Here is a 12,713-nt window from a genome sequence, read left to right on the forward strand (position 1 = left end):
CGGGAAGTGTAGTCCTCTTCAGCCATGTTTGTAGTTTGTGGTACCTCCTGGGAAATGTAGTTACTGGGTTGCTGTGATATTCTTGCTACTTCAAGCTGTGTATCTATAGTGATGTATACATTCCACATAATTAGATATTTACTAATTAAATTTGGCCATGCATACATGCTCTCATTTATTATTAAGAAGGTCTACACAATACCCCACATTGTAGAATTTCACTATTATCCTTCTGTGTAATGTATTTTGTGTTTCCATGTCAACAATAAAAAGGTTATGTACCCACATAAGAAAACAACAGTTTTCTTGGATCCACTAGGGGAAACTGATGGAAAGATTAAGGTGTGCCTGGAGTCTACAGGTTCAATTTGACTTTAAAATGTAGTTGTACTTGTGTCCTTTGAGTTGTTAAATGATGATGTGCAACAGCTTTCACATATGTAGTATTCACATTCTTTACAGTATTCATGAGATAAAAAAGGTGCAAAGTTTCTCCTTCATAGATGTCAGTAAGATCATCCTGTGGTGTCCAGACCTTAAAAGTGATTGTGAAATGTCGTTACCTAAACATTGTTTTCAAACAAAAGTCAGTAACAATTAGAGTGAAGATCTGCTTTTATTCATCCTGATGGAGGTTTTATTAAATGTACTAATACTATACGTTTACTATATCTAATATTTTAAATTTGATGCTTGACTTGTTTGTAATCAATTAGAAAAAAAAAAAATCATAGACCATGCATTCCTCATGCCATTCTGCTAATCAAAGTTCTCTACAATTTGCAGAGAGAATTTTACAGGGGGAGGCGATAAATCTTGACACTTCACAAATGGTAGTGGACAAGTTGAGGCTGGACATAGTCACTTCCTTCCTCAGAGAATCTTGTGTTTTTCCTTTTTGCTCAGCATTGTCAATCACGTCATGTTGTTGGTTCTACGCGTGTTATCTCATAAATATGCAGCTACAGTATAAGCTAATGAATTACTACTGTGCAATGCAAATTGTAAAAAGGATGAAGCACATTGGGTCATTTCTCCACATTGCAAAATGTAAAAAAAAAAAAAATAAAAAATTAAATGAAAAGGATATTTTTAGGGTTGCCGTGGTAATCACAACAATTTTCTGCATCATCAGCATCAACTAATAAAGGAATGGTTAATGTTGTGCTCATTTTGGGTCGACATGTACAGTAAGATTATTTACTTTCCACTGTACACCATGTGCTACAGAAAATTCCAGGTTTAATCAGAACACAACATTTATGTTGCTGAGAACTTCCAAAAAAAATCAAAGGAATAGTATTAATATATATATAATAATAGTCAATTTAGAGATCACCTATATTAGTAGTCAACTAATTTAGAGATCACCTATATTTAGGGATACCCTATAATGCAAAACTTATGTACCACTACACGTCCCTGTTTCCTCAGGTCTGCTGTGATGGCTGTCAGAGGTGGTACCACCATGAATGTGTACAGAGACCTCCAGGGGGTTAGGAGTACTTGTCCCCTATATGCATGTAATGGTGTCCCTTCTTGTAACATTTTATTTATTACCTCCATCAATTAGGTTATATTTTCACTCACTTCTCTTTGTAGGTTTGTTTGTTTGTCTGTCAGCAGGATCCACAAAAAGGGGCACATCCTGGAATATTTTTTGTTGCATTTCAAACAATGTGAGACAGGGCCTTGGCAGAGGTGTGGGCTCTAGTTTTGACAGTGTTTAATTTATTATTTACTCATTATTTATTTTATGAGATATATTTTGATATTATTGATAGAATATTCCTTTTTATTACTGAAATATTTATTTTATTTACGTGATTTTCTCAAAAAATTTTCTCAAAATGTAAAAAAAAAAGTGTCGTTTCTTGTGAAGGTGTTCAGTATTTAATTACAATAAATTCTGTATACGTTCAAAATTAGTTTGTTTGTGCATGCATTTCCCAAAAGAAGAGTTGGTGTGAATATGTTTAACCACTAGGCCTAAAGGTTTCATTCACATTATACTTTCCTAGTGAGAGAATTTTGTCTCTGTTGGTCTCAGCATCAAATACTTTTGAGAATATAATTATAGGCAGCATAAGTGATAAGTGGAATAAGCTTCATGGATGCGACACTTTCATAGCAGGGGGTGCATTTCCTGGTAGACTGGTTTGCCATGAAATGCATTTTACATATTATATATACAATAGCATAATGTTATATGCTACTGATACATTATTCTTACAGTATATCAACATGATATTTTACAAGCTTCTATTGTAGGCTGATTTAATCCAGACAAACAGTAATATTTTATATGCTGAGGAGTCTAGTGGACACTGTGTCTCTGCCCTCTGTGTCTGGAAGAATTTCACCAGCTTGTTCTCAGACAGCTTGCCTAATCCTCACCCTCCTGCTAAACTATTGCTAAACAATACTCTAACACAGTGTGTGCATTATACATTGACTTTCAGGGGGTCAGCATTTTCAGTTTGCCCAGATTAACTAGTTCGTGTAATGCAGTTGGGTACCGTGTGATTCACGTCTGTATGGAACACACATGACTAACATTAGGCATTCTCAAATGCTTTGCCTAGACAGAAAGTCACTTCAGAGGAGGGCATTCATTGTTGAGGAAAACTATGGGATCAGAATTGTGGTGTCCATACTTCATTCTTTCTAGGGTGTGACAAAATGACTAGTGACTTGCTCTTCAGTGACATTCACTTTTGAAAACTAGACCATGCAGGTAGAAAACAAGGGCAAAAACAACCTAAATGTTTAGAGTACAAAAAGAAAAAAATGTCAGAAGATTTAATTTAAGCATGAGGTTAGAGAAAGTAGCCAATGGTCGTCTTTTAATAGGTAATTGTGTGCATTTCCTTTGTGTATCGCAAGCTGAAATTACAGATTTAGATTAATTTTACTTACAGGTTCATCTGTGCTATGTTGTGCTCCATTTAATTGAGCAAAATGAGGTTGAAGAAGAATTCCAGCCCAGCGAGCCCAGAAGTGCACAACAGACACAACATTGTAAGTACACATATAAAACAAATGAAGTTGGAATAATCAAGGAAAGCCAAAATGCATGTTGTCTATACATATTTTCTTTAAATGCTCCTTTTGATTTCCAGTTCAAGAGGAAAGTGAATCATCACAAGGCGACATCATTATTTTGTCACTGTCATTGCATTCATTGTGAAATATGAGGTTAAACAGTGGGAATAAATGATTCAGAACAGAACCATTTTGCATCTGTTTCTAATTGATATCAAAAACTTCTTTCTGGCTCTATTGCTTTTGGCCCTGAAGATGAGATGTCCAGTTTGAGAGCAAAGAAATCAAATAAACGCTCAAGATCAACAGCAACTGAGTGTATAGAGTGTTAAGTGTTAACTGTTGAATATTTGATTATTTGAAAATGTTAGATGATAATCTAAAGAGTACAGAGAAGCTCCTTTCTATGTTGTACAAAAATGACCAAATTTAGGAAGGCCTGCACATTTAGAAATGTCACCAATAAACAACAACAAAAAGTCCCTGGGTAATGTTTTGTTTTTTGATTTTTCAGCTGAGGAGCCTGATGAAGGTAAGGTCACTATGATTTACTTTCATATGTTTATTTTATTCTGATTTTTCTACTAAACGTTTTTTTTTTTTTTCTGAGTTAGATGTGGAACAACCTACAGTATCTCACAAAAGTGAGTATACCCGTCACATTTCTGTAAATATTTGATTATATCTTTTAATGTGACAACACTGAAGAAATGACACTTTGCTACAATGTAAAGTAGTGAGTGTACAGCTTGTGTAACAGTGTAAATTTGCTGTCCCCTCAAAATAACTCAACACACAGCCATTACTGTCTAAACCGCAGGCAACAAAAGTGAGTACACCCCTAAGTGAAAATGTGTACTACATTATAGAATAGTGCATATTTCCTTCAAATAAAAATCATTTTTAAAGTCAGTAACTGTTCAACTTAGTAAAAAATCTCTGGATTTCATTGCTGTAATTAGAAATGTCATTGATGTTTCAAAACAAATTCTGGACAGAAATCTACAAGTTATTTGATAGTTTGGAGAGGAGAATCATGCTGAAACTAGAACAAATCCAGGACAACATCACAGCAGCGGTCAGAACAGTGCAGCAGTCAATGAGCCAGCCAAGCACATCTGTCTCTGATCTTATAGAGGTGCTAGAGGTGCCTTGTAAGACTGTGGAGGAATTAAAAGAGCTGTGTAATAAGCTGAAAGATGCTGACTTTCGAAAGAAGATGGTATGTGCCACAACACAAGCAACATTACTAGTCATTGTTAACCTGAAATCATTTAAAACAATTTACTCTTGTGATTAATTGCTGATTGTTGTTTGTAGATTCGTTATCTGTGTCTTCAGAGTGGAGGCAGCTTGGGAGATGGAATTAGGAGGATGCTGAAAAAATTGGAAATAACTCCTTATGGGAACATTACAGTTACAAAAGGAGAAAGGGGAAACATAAATTTCAATGATTTCCTAATCAATGATACCATAATATGTACGTTTCAAAACTTCTCACTGATGACTAATAATGTGTCTGTGGAATGCAGAAAGGTTGTGTTAGATTTCCACTCATCTCAGGAATCTCGGCTTCATGTCTCCAGATCTCTGTCATGCTTTCTTTAGCCTATTCTACAATTCTACAATTATTTACTTCTATTAACTTTTACTTCTGTGCTGCTATGAGCTAGAAAGTGTGGTTTTCCTCAGAGCGTTTCAGATATCTGGGAAGCCTAAGTGAACACACACTGACACATGCATGCTCACAGTGACGTCCGATTTATTCACTCAAAACAGGAGTATTATACTTTTGATAAGAAGCAGTGCGTGGACAGTTTCTACTGGTCCAAGTGTCAGACAGATTTAACCAAAACACACAGCACATAGTCATGATACAGAATGAGTCCTGTGTCATGTTGAAACGAAAATACATGTGTATTTCCAGGATTACAATTTTATTCAAAGAGGTAATTAAATGAATACAAGGTAATTAAATGAATACATTCGTCATAGGTATTTGATAGCAGTTCATAATATAAGAGAGTACATGATATAAGAGAATTTCCTTTCAGGTTATAAATAAGAATGTACATTGTAAATGTAAAAGTTGTTAGTTCTCAGTACATAAATATTCATACCATGGTCTATTATGAAAACAAGAGTAATGTTGATGCTTTTTGAATAGAACTTTAGTCTGAGTTCTAATTTAAATAACTGTGATCTCTGTATTGACTCAAGGTTCCTGCAGTAAGTCATACCCACACCAAAATCCCAGAGTGTGGAGGAAATGATTGCTGTGACCCTAAAACATGCCCCATATCATGCAAAAACAGCAAAGCAGGCGAGTGCATAATTCTAACAGTTATAAACAATCAAACATTTATTATTCTCACACTGATGGATGGTCGAACAGAGTTAGACAGACAGATAGATGGATAGACAGACAGATAGATGGATAGACAGACAGATAGATATAAGGACAGACAGAGAGATAGACAGATAGGTAGATATACAACAGATTATAATTTGTACCTGTTTGTCAGCATTATAGCTTTGGGTCACACACTTTGATCCGGATGATCAAACGCATAATGGAGTTCCAAATATCGAGCGTAATTAACAAAAAGTTTCTTTAGCTTTACGCTTTATGTAACAACTCTCCAAAGTGATGCTGCGGGCAATAATATCAGAACAGTATCAAAGTACATAAAATAACAATATAATTCAATTTACATACTTGATGTCACAGTAAAACATGAATAGAGGGCATTTTCACACGCTGAGTTCATGATCTCTGATCTGTGACTGAGATGCCCATGTGACGATCCTGGAAACGACACTAGATTATGAGCTTAAACTCAAGTCATTTTTATTTTTTAAGATTACGTGGCTTTGTCTCTAAAAAGATCGAGCAATAGCTATATTTTAGTGTTTGCTTTTACACTACACACACTGCATAAGGGGTGACACCATTGTTTTAACTTAAAAACACGTAGCTAGCAGAACATTTTACATATATAGGCTATAAATTTGGTTGGAGAGGGAGAAAGGGTCAAGTGAACTGATTTGGAACAATCATCACCTACCTAACCAGTTGATCCGGATGAAAAGTGTAAATGTGCGCGCATTCGAGTGCCAAAAGTCTCACATAATTAACAAAGTTTCGCTTTAAGCTGCAGACAATATCACAATAATATCAAAGATCCTAATAAAAATAATCAATATATGTCATGAGATAACTTACATTACTTGACGTCACAGTAAAACAAGAATAGAGGGTATTTTTTCCTGCTGTGAGAACATGATCTCTAAGCTGTGCCTGAGATGTGTGTGTGACAAAGTCACCATGCAAACGAAGTTCTTTATGAGTTACATTATGAGCTCATGTGTAGAGATTGAGCAGTATGATGTTTTCATTTACACATATGCACAATGAGTAACAACTATCCAAATTCACCCACTTTAACGTTTAAGTAAAAGTTCACACCAATAATGATGACATAAACAGGTACAAATGAAAATATTAGGTTCAAAAGAGACTTGGGTGAATGCCTTTCAGTTTTAACACAGTATTTTGTCTCCCTCACCTGTAAAGAGATTGCTATGCAACATTTTAAACATATCAAATCATAACACTACTGAATGTGTTCATTTCGTTGTTTTCGGTTAGAAGCCACGAGAAGAATTGCCATCAGAATAACCCCGACCACAGCTGACAACCAGACACACACACACACACATACACACACACACGGAAAGAGCACAGCACCTTTACAATTGTTCAATTAAAATAAATGTACTTTGTTCCTTACAATTTGTCACGTGTCTGTTTTCTCTGGTTAGCCGAAAAGTAAAAATAAAATGAAGTTGGGGTGTTTCTGTGAATCACTGTGCTGTATCCTTAAAACGGCACATGAACACAACACTTTAAATGCTGTAATTCATACAATGCTGTTCAGCTTTATGTGACGAATAGTGACAAGAATGCCTTAAAAAAAGTAATAAGTACTTTCTGAACTACTTCTCAACTTATTTGTCTTTTCTTTCCAGTAAAAATCTGCATTAATTCTGTTCCTTTCTCTTACTCATGACATCACCAGTGTTAAATTAAATGTGAGTGCAAAAAGGCCTCTGTTATTTATATCTGAAAAGGTCACTGCATTAAGTTTCAATTTATTACTGAAGATCCTATTATTTCATGAGATTATTCCAATTCTTAATTATTAATAATTGTTATAATTATATATAATATGTATTAATATTATTATTTTAATTATAATTATTCCAATTCGATGTAAAAGGCTATTTTTCCCCACTAGCGGCGGAGGGCGGGAAAACACATCGATTTTATGCTGTGATTAAAGATGTCTCTTGTGTGGAATGATGACAAAACTGCAGTTGGTAAACTCTGCACCGCTAAGCACTGCTCAAGCTGAATTAAAGGGCCAGTACACCGTTAAAAGATTTAAATAAAGGATGAGTTGACAAAAATATACTGCACAGAAAAATATATTTGTAGAGTAGTATATTTCATATCCAGTTAATGTTAATATATAAAAAGTTGATATTATATATTACCAGTTTGATGTTCAGTGATGAAGTAGAAATGGTTTTGTTTGTGGAGAGTGAATATGAATGAATTTACTAACATACGGACTAAGTATAGAAAATATTATCATTTTTCCGCAGTCTGAAGTTGTCTCAGACCATTATCTTATCTCGTTCATAATACGTATTGATCATAATATTTCCACCTCGTCTCGCTACCGTGTAAAACGTACCTACACTTCAGCTACTGCACCAAGCTTCATAAATAACCTCGCAGAAACATCAATTAGATTTGGATCACCGTCAGATCACACAGAACTCGATCAGGCGACTGAAAGCTTGGAGTCAACACTCCGCTACACGCTAGATAGAGTGGCTCCACTCAAAAGGAAAATAATTAGAGAAAAAAAATTAGCACCCTGGTATAACGATCAAACGCGAACCTTAAAACAGACAACTCGGCAATTAGAACGTAAATGGCGTCAAACCAAACTGGTGATATTTCAAATAGCATGGAAGGAGAGCCTACTGAAATATAGGAAATCTCTTGGCGATGCTAGAAAAATCTATTTCTCCACCTTAATAGGAGACAACAAAAACAATTCTAGATTCCTTTTCAACACAGTAGCAAAATTAACTAGGAATAAAACCACTACAGAGAGAAACACTCAATCATTACATAGCAGTGAAGACTTCATGAAATTTTTCAATGATAAGGTTGAAAATATTAGACGTGAAATACAGGCCATTAAATTAAAACTGGACAGTACTGTAACAAACCCATTACATGACAGTGTAGCAATATCAGATCAATGTTTAGAGTGTTTTGCTCCGCTTAGAGAGACCGAACTAGCTACATTAATCTCTTCAGCAAATTCATCAACTTGCATACTAGATCCCGTACCTACATGTTTGTTTAAACAGATTGGTCCAGTAGTAATTGAGCCACTTCTAAATATAATCAATTCTTCCCTAAGCAGTGGCTATGTACCTAAATCACTTAAATTAGCAGTTATTAAACCCTTGATTAAAAAACCTGATCTTGACCCGTCTCAATTGTCCAGCTATAGACCAATATCAAATCTCCCCTTCGTCTCTAAGATTTTAGAAAAGGTTGTAGCAAAGCAGTTATGCTCGTACTTAGATAGGAATAACATTCATGAAATGTATCAGTCAGGATTTAGACCTCATCATAGCACAGAGCCAGCGTTAGTTAAAGTAGTAAATGACCTTCTACTGACTTACGATCAGGGTTGTGTCTCGCTGCTTGTGTTACTCGACCTTACTGCAGCTTTTGATACTATAGATCACACTATTCTCCTTGATAGATTAGAAAATGTTGTTGGTATTAAGGGAACAGTCCTCTCCTGGCTCAGGTCTTATCTGACCGATCGTTATCAGTTCGTAGATGTAAATGGTGAATTCTCCATGCGTACTGAGGTTACTTTTGGAGTTCCACAGGGTTCTGTTTTAGGCCCACTGCTCTTTACTTTATATATGCTACCCCTAGGTCAAATTATTCGTAAACATGGAATTAGCTTCCACTGTTATGCTGATGATACACAGTTGTATGTTTCAGCGAAGCCAGAGGACAGACATAAGCTTAGTAAAGTTGAGGATTGTGTAAAGGACATTAGACATTGGATGTTAATTAACTTCCTTCTGCTTAATTCTGATAAAACAGAAATACTTTTATTAGGCCCACGTGTAGCTAGAAGTATCCTTTCTGATCACATGGTTACTCTGGATGGTCTTTCTGTTTCATCATGTGCAGCAGTTAAAGACCTTGGAGTGATTATTGACTCCAGCCTATCATTTGATGCTCATGTAGATAATATTACTAGGATAGCCTTCTTTCATCTCAGAAATATTTCTAAAATAAGAAACATATTGTCACTACATGATGCGGAAATACTAGTTCATGCATTCGTCACCTCTAGATTAGATTACTGTAATGCCATACTGTCTGGATGTTCCAGTAGGAATATAAATAAGCTCCAATTAGTCCAGAATGCAGCTGCTAGAGTCCTAACTAGAACTAGAAGATACGACCATATCACACCGATACTATCCACACTGCATTGGCTCCCAGTAAAATCTCGCATTAATTATAAAATACTCTTATTAACCTATAAAGCACTAAACGGTCTCGCGCCACAATATCTAAGCGACCTTTTGGTTTTATATGATCCGCCACGCCTACTTAGATCAAAAGATGCAGGCTATCTGACGGTACCTCGAATAGTGAAGGCTACAGCAGGGGGAAGAGCTTTCTCTTATAGAGCCCCACAGTTATGGAACAGTCTTCCTATTAGTGTTCGGGACTCAGACACAGTCTCAGTGTTTAAGTCTAAGCTTAAAACGTATTTGTTTACTCAAGCCTACCCTGACTAGATTCTGTTCTACTTTCTCCCTCTCTAATTTCGCCGAGCCCCACACGAATTTATGGAGATACTAGAGATCCTGATCCTTTCAGCCTCTGGATGGAGCTCAAATCTTCTTTAATTCCAGACTGCTGGGACTACGGCTGCTCTTAACACCATACAGACTTCATATAAATCCATAATGAACTTTTTCACAATATCTGTTGTTACCCAGATGAGGATGGGTTCCCTTCTGAGTCGGGTTCCTCTCAAGGTTTCTTCCTCTTAAAACATCTTAGGGAGTTTTTCCTTGCCACCGTCGCCACTCAGTGGCTTGCTCAGTTGGGATAAATTCACACCTTTAATATCTGTATACCGTGTTGATATTTCTGTAAAGCTGCTTTGAGACAATGTCTATTGTAAAAAGCGCTATACAAATAAAATTGAATTGAATTGAATTGAATATGAGACTAACAGGAGGTTTTTTAAAATTCAGTCAATGTTAATATGAATTAATAACATTCAATAATTTAATAATCTTACTTTAATCTTCAGAATTTAGTTCATGTGTTAATTAGAGTCATGTGTTTTGTGTTTGAGACCAGTTACTGTGAAACAACTTGATGAAATGGAGAGAATAAAGTTTTATTTGCATTTCCTTCAGAATTGTGGAATTAATTATTATTAATTTAAAAGAAGATATAAAAGTCTATCGGTATCGGCTGATATCACTCTGAATAATCGGTTATCGGTATCGGCAGAGTAATTTAGTATCAGTGCATCTCTACTTATTACCAACCTAAACTATACACGGATAAAACAGACATTCATGAATCGTGAATAAAGGGTCACCAGTGACATACTTACTAAGGCCACTGATCTCAACTCATGACCAAATAGTATCCGTTGTGATGTATGTTTGTGTCTGTGACAGGAATATCGGCCAAACATCATCCAGCGTAGAACCAGCTTAAGACTGTATTTAGTTTAATTCTTACCACCTCAATGTGCACAATGAATCTACTCAGTTCTACAATACACATGAAAAAAGATTCCACTACTGACCTACCTAAAATAGATGAGAGAAGGAAGCATGTAAAAAGATACACAACCAAAAGAAAGTGTTTGTATATACGAGCACACTCATTCCCAGTTGAGTCTCCTCAAAAAGGTCCACAATAAAATTGCTGAGTTAAACAGAACCCAGTTTGGGTCGATTCTAAAATCCAGCGCTGGGTACAATGTGGACCGACTCAGTCTGGGCTGTTTTATCTCATCAAGGTTGGGTTATGATGTTGACTCAGCATGTTGGGGTGATTCATATTTTTACTTTTCTCTACAAAAACACCCAGTGTAACAATATATTTGGTTGTTACATATATTTTTGTTGAAAATTATTTTGCTATAAAATTCCTTTTAAATACTCATTAAACTCCTCAGAAGCCAATCCTGTCAGGTGGGAAATCGACCAATGTCTTGAAACTGTTCCTGTCCATTTTAGATCTCAACTTATTAGAAATAAAATAAAGTTCCCAAGTACTTTACCTATCCTGCAGGACGACTTCTTATTTCATTTAATTGAAAAAAGTCTGCAGGTTGTACATCTGACCCAAAGACTCTGTGACTAATCATCATTGTGCAGTGAAAAGAAACAATCTTCCTCCTCAGTACATTGATGATGAACCTAAAACTTCTGCTTCAGTCTCACTATTAGAGAATGTGTCTTACTGAGGAGCAGGTCATGTGACTCTCAGAGAGATGATCTTACCTCAGTATCTCCAGTTTACAGTGAGGATTCTCCAGTACAGCAGAGAGACTCTTCACTCCTGAGTCTCCTACATTATTAAAGGACAGATTCAGTTCTCTCAGGTGTGAGGGATTTGATCTCAGTGCTGAAGTCAGAACAGCACAGCCTTCATCTGAAACACCACATTCACACAACCTGTAGAGAGACACAATGACACACTCTTCATCAACAGATTTTTTATCTTGGTTTAAGAATTACTTTAAAGATGATGTTTTTGTAAAATGATTTTATTATTCAGAATGACATGAGGATTTAATATCACCTGTTTATTATAATTAACAGTGTAATTAAAATGATCATACTGAGTGTTATATTAAGTTTCTCTCATCTAATATCTCTCTATATATGTATATTATTACAGAATGAAGGAAGTAAAAGTCTGAATCATCATGAAAAACAAACACTGTCATGAATTAAAAGATACAATGGATAAATTATAAAAGTATAAAACATTAATTCTGAAGCGGATTAACACTCGTGTCTTTTCAAATCCAGATTATTCGCTGATAATTTATTGTTAAATAAAAATAAATAATGTTCCTCCTCAGGTCATTGATGATGAACCTAAAACTTCTGCTTTAGTCTCACTATTACAGAATGTGTCTCACTGAGGAGCAGGTCATGTGACTCTCAGAGAGATGATCTTACCTCAGTGTGTCCAGTTTACAGAGAGGATTCTCCAGTACAGCAGAGAGACTCTTCACTCCTGAGTCTCCTACATTATTATAGGACAGATTCAGTTGTCTCAGGTGTGAGGGGTTTGATCTCAGAGCTGAAATCAGAGCAGCACAGCCTTCATCTGAGAGACCACAACCACGCAACCTGTAGAGAGACACAATGACACAGTGTAACAGTTACATATTCTGCTCAATTTAATAAAGATTGTGAGATTAGCCATCATCAGTTTTACATGTTATTTTGTCCTCCTCTCGAAACCAGGTGTAAATTAACACCATGTGTGTTGTTGA

At 35.7% G+C, this 12,713-nt stretch overlaps 2 protein-coding genes across 10 annotated transcripts in view; one reads left to right on the plus strand and one right to left on the minus strand.

Moving 5' to 3' along the window:
- The window catches only part of LOC108280067 (NACHT, LRR and PYD domains-containing protein 12), a 353,895-nt gene that overhangs the window by 214,587 nt on the left and 126,595 nt on the right, over window positions 1-12,713 (minus strand). The window lies entirely within an intron of this gene.
- The window catches only part of LOC128635404 (uncharacterized), a 166,789-nt gene that overhangs the window by 131,160 nt on the left and 22,916 nt on the right, over window positions 1-12,713 (plus strand). The window lies entirely within an intron of this gene.

The sequence above is a fragment of the Ictalurus punctatus genome, chromosome 19 (genome assembly GCF_001660625.3).
Source record: "Ictalurus punctatus breed USDA103 chromosome 19, Coco_2.0, whole genome shotgun sequence".
Taxonomy (NCBI): domain Eukaryota; kingdom Metazoa; phylum Chordata; class Actinopteri; order Siluriformes; family Ictaluridae; genus Ictalurus; species Ictalurus punctatus.